This window comes from Schistocerca cancellata, chromosome 12 (assembly GCF_023864275.1).
Source record: "Schistocerca cancellata isolate TAMUIC-IGC-003103 chromosome 12, iqSchCanc2.1, whole genome shotgun sequence".
In the NCBI taxonomy this organism is placed as follows: domain Eukaryota; kingdom Metazoa; phylum Arthropoda; class Insecta; order Orthoptera; family Acrididae; genus Schistocerca; species Schistocerca cancellata.
Window position 1 is genome coordinate 68,449,615 of NC_064637.1, and position 7,761 is coordinate 68,457,375.

At 42.6% G+C, this 7,761-nt stretch overlaps 1 non-coding gene across 1 annotated transcript; it reads left to right on the forward strand.

Annotated features, from left to right (window-relative positions):
- The first annotated feature begins 1,527 nt into the window (after nt 1–1,527).
- Trnat-ugu (transfer RNA threonine (anticodon UGU)) lies at nt 1,528–1,601 on the forward strand. Its single transcript has one exon. It is a non-coding gene; the product is annotated as a tRNA-Thr (tRNA).
- The last annotated feature ends 6,160 nt before the right edge of the window (nt 1,602–7,761 follow it).

Sequence of the window (7,761 nt, forward strand, 5' to 3'; positions counted from 1 at the left end):
GAATCTACCTCTAGACCTACTACAGCCAACAACGAGAAAATGAAGTAAAAAAAATAAAAAATAAAAAAAATCTATATCTCACGCCTCTCGAATCTATTGAAATTAATGACGAGACTTAAAATTTACTGGTGACGTGTGCGAGGGCCAGTTTACACCAGTCACTGCCATATTCTCCCCTTCGAACACGTACGACGAAGCAGTACATTGGCTGACTCCTCTAAGAACCTACGCTGTCGGAATTCTGACAGTGGACCATACAGTGATGCAGAACGCCTCTCCTGCAGCGTCTGCCACTGGAGTTGACCGAGCGTCTCCGCGACGCTTCCGCGCTTACTATCTGAGCCTGTAACGAAAGGCGTTGCTCTTCTTTGTATCTTCTGTATTCTCTCTATCAACCCTGTGTGGTTAGGATTCCATACTGACGAGAAATATTGAAGTACTTGTCGAACGAATGTTTTGTGAACTACTTCCTTGGCTGATGGACTACGTTCCCTGTGGATTCTTCCAATGAAACTCAGTCTGGCACCTGCCTTACCTGCGTCTAGGTCTTTATGCATTCGCAGTACCTCACATCTGTTTATGTTGAGGGTCAGTTGTCATTCCCTGCACCAAGAGTCGATTATCTACAGGTCTTCCTGTATTTCGCTACAATTTTCTAGCGTCGCAGCCTCTCTGTACCCAATAGTACCATCTGTGTAAGGCGTTAACGGAATTTCCAGCGTTATCGTGTAGATCATTTATATACTGCATATTATTTTTTACGCCTGAAGACTTCTATACATTCAGAATGACATCCTGTGTTCCGTATGCTAAAAAGGCGTCAGTCCAGTCACACAGTTCGTCTGACACATCCGGGTTACGCTTAATCTGTCATGTGTCCACTACACACAGGAAGTGGCTAGACGGGAAGCGAAAGCTGTCAAAGGGTGCAGTAAGAACGCAGGAAGAGGGAAGACAATGCGACAATCAATATCGTAGTTGTAAACTGTCGTAGCTGTGTGAGAACCAGAGTTACAAGCGCTAATGGAAAGCGCTGAATCTCAAACCGTACTAAGAACGGAAAGCTGTTTAAAAAAACCTAAATGTGTTCAGAAAAGATAGACTAAACACACTTTGTGGTCAAGTCTTCATTTCGGTCAGAAGTGGTTTACCTTGCAGTGAAACTGAAGTACATGGCTCCTGTGAGTTAGTACGGGTACAGGTCATATACTTGACAACGGTAACAAAATAATAATTATGATGAATGAAATTACAATGAAAGCAGACCTTTAGCTGCTTACAAGAGTTGATAAATATCAACGGAGACAGTTGAAAATGAATCATATAGATAAGGCTTACCGGCCAATGGTCTTCTTCAGTGTGGATTCACTTAGATTGCCCGAACTCTTAAGGGAATCGGTAGACTGGTTGCTGCGGGTAATGAGTATGGTGGACATGGGCACTACGAATGTAGTGTGTGGGCGGAAAGTGTGGGAATCCCGGGGAGCGTGCCAGAGATAAGTCCCTGCAGTCGTACTATTCTCTGTGTCCTCGGTGGTTTAGTCGGATAGAGCGCCTGCCATGTAAGCAGGAAGTCCCGGGTTCGAGTCCCGGTCGGGGCACACATTTTTCAACTGTACCCGTTGATACTTATCAACGCCTGTTAGCAGCTAAAGGTCTGATTTCATTGTAATTTCATTCATCGAGAGCCGCGAGATCACCAAAGGCATCTGTACAGATACCACATTCATATAAATTTTAAGTTGAGAAACCAGGACAACTCGAAAAATAAGCTTCACACTATAAAATGTGTGGAATCCTCAGTTGATTATTTTCGAGGGGATATCTACTGGTCCTACAATTAGCCCGCCACCCCAGTCCCTTGGGGGTGGGGTGGGAGGCACCTTTAAAATTTCAATTGGAAACCCCCATTTTTTATTGCAGAATCAGATTCTACATAAAGAAACTACGTACATTTTGTCTTAAACATTTGTTTTGATTCTTGGTAGTTGGCGCTATAATTAAAGAAAATCCATGTTCTCATTTTTGTGTGGAAAATGGTTACGGATAAATAAACAATACTTATTTACTTCGTACATTTTGATTCCCTACACTCTCCCCATAGGGAGGGGTTTGAGAGAGATGAATTAGAGATTTACAAATGTTGACCCAAATATTGTAGCCGGCTTGAGTGGCCGAGCGGTTCTAGGCGCTGCGGTCGCAGGTTCGAATCCTGCCCCGGGCATGGATGTGTGTGATGTCCTTAGGTTAGTTAGGTTTAAGTAGTTCTAAGTTGTAGGGGACTGATGACGTCATCAATTGAGTCCCATAGTGCTCAGAGCCATTTGAACCATTTTTTGAACCAAATATTGTATTCATTTTTTCCGCAGATTCGGATATGTTTTGTTTGTTTAGTGGTCATGAGGCCACACAACTTTTAACTATCAAACAAATCAAAATTTACGAAGTAAATAAGTATTTTTTATTTATCCGTAACCATTTTCCACCCAAAAATGAGAACATGATTTTTCTTGAACCAACTACCAAGAATCAAAATAAATGTTTAAGAGAAAATGTATGTAGTTTTTAATGTAGAATCTGATTCTGCAATAAAAATAGGGGTTCCCATTTGAAATTTTAAAGTTGCCTACCGCCCCACCCCCATGGGGCTGTGGTGGCGGGCTAATTTCAGTATCAGCAGATGTCCCCCTCGAAAATAATCAGCTTTGGATACTACACATTTTTTCGTGTGAAGCTCATTTTTCCAGTTATGCTGGTTTGTCAACTTAAAATTTACATCCTGTGTATAAAAATGATAATTGGTTACTTTTACCGACCTCCTGATTCAGATAATATAGTTGCTGAACAGTTCAAACAAAATCTGAATCTCATATCAAATAGGTACCCCACTCTCATTCAGTTAGAGATTGTAGTGACTTCTACTACCCTGGATATGCTGATAAACATAAATGTCGTGAGGCGCTGATGAGCATAAAACGTCATCCGAAATTTTACTTAAAGCTTTCTGAGAAATTTATTTTGAACAATTAGTTCAAAAGCCCACTGGAAGTGTAAATGATTGCGAAAATATACTTGATCTCTTAGCAACAAATAATCCTGAGCGAATACGGGGCGTCATGAAGGATACAGTAATTAGTAACCACATTGCTGTAGCTAGACTGAATACCCTAGTATCCAAATCGACCATAATTAACGCCAACTACATCTATTTAAAAAAACAGAAAAAATATTCGCTGAAGACCTTCGTAAGAGACAGTCTCCATTACTTCCAGCTGACTGTGTAAGCGCATACCAGATATGTTTTAAATGCGAAGAAATGGTAGAGACAGCAACTGAGAGATATATACCAAATCAATTAATTAGAGATGGTACTGACACTCCATGGTACAATAGTCAGGTCATAATTGTTGTAGAAGGAACGAAAAAAGCATACATTAATTTGAAAAAACGCAAAATGTTCAAGATTGCCGAAGTTTTACAGATGTTCGAAATCTTGCGCGACCTTTCGAGGCGAGGTGCTCTTAATAATTTTCGCAACGAAACTCTCTCTCGAAATCTGGCAGAAAACGCAAAGAGATTCTGGTTGTATATTAAGTAAAACAGTGATAAGACACAATCAATAACTTCACTGCGCGATGATAATGGTGATATTAATGATGACAGGACCACTGAAGCATTCTTACTGAACACGGCTTCCCAGTTTTCCGAAATTATTTCACGAAAGAAGACTAAATGAGTTTCCGGAATTCTAATCAATCAAACTGCCAACATGAGTAACTTACAGTAGACATCTTGGGTGGAGGCAGCTCAAACCACTTACTAAAGGCAGGGACTCTGGTCTATACTATATACCAGTCAGGTTACTTTCTGAGCGTAGTGACACAATAGCTCCCTACTCAGCAGTCATGCAGGGTGTTACAAAAAGGTACGGCCAAACTTTCAGGAAACATTCCTCACACACAAAGAAAGTAAATATGTTATGTGGACATGTGTCCGGAAACGCTTACTTTCCATGTTAGAGCTCATTTTATTACTTCTCTTCAAATCACATTAATCATGGAATGAAAACACACAGCAACAGAACGTACCAGCGTGACGTCAAACACTTTGTTACAGGATATATATATATATATATATATACACACATCAGTTCATGACATCCAGTCTTACAAATTTACTCTTTCTGATGGACACACGTCCAGATCGTCCGCTCTCAAAACTCTGCCATTTCTCTCCCCACATCCACCACTGCTGGCGGCATATATATAATGACTTTTGAACACTATTAAGGTAAATACATTCTTTGTTCTCTATCAAAATCTTTCATTTGCTAACTATGCCTATCAGTAGATAGTGCCTTCAGTAGTTAGAATCTTTTATTTAGCTGGCAGTATTGGCGCTCGCTGTATTGCAGTAGTTCGAGTAACGAAGATTTTTGTGAGGTAAGTAATTCATGAAAGGTATACGCTATTGTTAGTCAGGGCCATTCTTTTGTAAGGATTATTGAAAGTCAGATTGCGTTGTGCAAAAAATATTGTGTGTCAGTTTAGTGTTGATCAGAATAAGTAAAGAGAGAAATGTCTGAGTACGTTCAGTTCTGCTCAGCTGTTTGAAAATCAAATAATGTAAGAGGTTTATCAGCACAGTAATTCATAAATTTTTCTAAGGGGATGTTTCAAAATCAAAATGCTTCTTTCAAGCGCTTACAAATTTTTTCTGTGTTCGCTACGATTATGTCTTTATCACACAGTATGCTTGAGTAATATTGAAGCAGGTACAGATCCTAGACTTTCAGCGTTCCTTCTCACTGGCTTAGATAATAGTTATAAAGGGTTGGAATGATAGTGAAACAGTATAGATCGCTGAGGGGCACCACACTGCATTCCTTCTCATTGCCATCTGTAGTGTCTATAAAAAGACTGAATACTATCGGACCAAGCACAGGTCCCTGAGGTACTCCATATCCTTTGGCTTAGATTTCAGATCTACGTCCATCCAGCGGCCTATGGAGTGCAGATGCGAACTGAAGACGTACTTTCCTTTTTCGTAAAAATGGAAAATAATTGTTACGTGTCTGTTTCCCAGTACTACCGCGGTGCTCTCAAGACTCGGCTGCCGCTGATACCTGTGGTGGCGTAGCTTATTAATTTACGACCCCGCCTTTTGAATCGCGGCGGCAGTAGGCAAATCATGCGGTCGCTGTTTAATCCGCGAACATACTCGTCGATGGGCTTACAATTTGTACAGCGGCGCCGTACCAGCTAATTACCGCGTGCGTGGGCCGGCGAGCTGTTTTGTGCGTTTCCACCCCACCCCTCCCCCTCTTTTTCGGTTTATTCTCTGTTCCGCGAAGCCCATTTGCGGTAGAGGATTTTGTTTGAGCGCGAAGAGGGCGTGCCGGCTTCATCCCCTGCGGATCCCTTTGCCGCCCGACTCTTCAACCTAATTAATAGAGTACAGGGCATTAATGTATTACAGTTGCAATCCGTTTTATTGCCGAAAATACAGGCGCAAATTCGTCGTCCCGGTGTTATGGTGGCCCGCAGTAACGCTGAAAAGCGGGGCGCGCATAATAGCGGAATTAGTTCAGATTCCGAGAAAAGTCGCCGCACTTTGCGAAAGCTGTGTAAAATGTTTCTCGGTCTTCTATCCCTGTCAAAAAAAGAGCTTAAACTCGTGCTTTCGACCGTTTTCCCCGCTTCGCCTTCATCGGAAGCGGCTTACTAACTGTCGTGACTTTTCTGGTCATAAGTCGTCTGAGAGGTTTAATGCAGGCCCTCAGAACTCCATCCCCTGTGTAAATCTCTTCATCTCGGAGTAGCATTTGCACCCCCAAGTCATCAATTATTTGTTGAATATATTTCAGTTTTTGTCTTTCCCTTCAGTTTTTGCCCTCTACAGCTTTCATTAGCACCGTAGAAGTTATTTCCTGTCTTTTAAAACATGTCCTATCTTCCTTATCATCCTTCTTGTCAGTATGCTCCATATGTTCCTCTTCTCGCCGGCTCTGCTGATAACCTCTTCCTTTGTTATCGTATCAGTCAGTATTTAAAATCCTCCTAAAGCAGCACATCTCAAGCGCAGCGGTACGCCTCTTTTCCCGTTTTCCCATATGATTCTATTTCTTGTATTTCTTGTAATATGCCGGCCGTTGTGACCGAGCGGTTCTAGGCGCTTCAGTCTGGAACCGCGCTGCTGCGGTCGCAGGTTCGAATCCTGCCTCGGGCCTGAATGTGTTAGGTTAGTTAGGTTTAAGTAGTTCTACGTTTATGGGACTGATGACCTCAGATGTTAAATCCCATAGCGCTCGGAGCCATTTGAACCATTTTCTTGTAATGTTGTGTGCTAAACAGATATTCTCAAAAAATAATACTACTTCTGTCTAATGAACAAAATACTAACTTACAGAATATCTAAATCTACACTGAAGCGCCAAAGAAACTGATATAGGCATGCGTATTCAAATAGAGAGGTATGTAAACAGGCAGAATACGGGTCTGTGGTCGGCAACGTCCATTGGATACAACAAGTGTCAGGCGCAGTTGTTGAATCTTGATAACCTGACATTGTAGCAGCAGTAACCGATCTAAGTGAGTTCGAACGTGGTTTACAGTAGACGCACCAGCGATGGAACACAGCATCTCTGAGATAGCGATGAAGTGGGGATTTTTATGTACGACCATTTCACTCGTGAATATCAGGAATCTCGCAAAACATTAACTCAGCGACATCGATGCGGCCGGGAAAAGATCCTGCAAGAACGGGACCAACGACGACTGAAGAGAATCGTTCAACGTGATAGAAGTGCTGGGTCATCAAAAAGTGTCAACGTGTGAACCATTCAACGTAGCAGAAGGTCCAATCCTGTACCCTTGATGACACAATGCTTTACGTCTCGTCTGGGCTCGTCAACAGCGACATTGAACTGTTGGTGACTGGAAACATGTTGCCTAGTCGGACAAGTCTCGTTTCAAATGGTATCGAACGACTGGACGTGTACGGATGTGGAGGCAACGTCGTGAATCCATGGACCCTGCATGCAGACTGATCAAGCTGGCGGAGGGTCTGTAATGGTGCGGAGGATGTGCAGTTGGAGTGATATGGGACCCCTGTCATGTCTAGATACGACTCTGACAGGTGACACGTACTTAAGCATCATGTCTGGTCACCTGCATCCATTCATGTCCATTGTGCATTCCGACGGACTTCAGCAATTCCAGCAGGAAAATGCGACGTCCCACACGTCCAGAATTGGTACAGAGTGGCTCGAGGAACACACTTTTGAGTTGAAACACTTCCGTTGGCCACCAGTCCCCCGAGACATGAAAATTATTGAGCATATATGGGATGCCTTGCAACATGCTATTCAGAAAAGATCTCCACCCTCACGTACTCTTTGGGACTTATGGACAGTCGTACAGGATTCATGGTGTCACTTCGCTCCAGCACTACTTCAGACATTAGTCGAGTTCAAGCGGCGACGTGTTGCGCCACTTGCTGCATGCTCGCGGAGACCCTAGACGATATTAGGCAGGTGTACCAGTTTCTTTGGCTCTTCAGTATACATCTATATGCTAATTCTGCCATTCACAATCGAGTGCCTGGGAGACGGTCATCGAACCACGTTAGAGCATGCGGGGAAAAAGGAAAACTTACATGTTTCTGTGCGAGCTCTGATTTCTTTCGTTGTATTATGATGATCATCTCTCGCTACGTAGGTGGGCGCCAACATAATATTTTCACACTATGAAGAGAATGTTG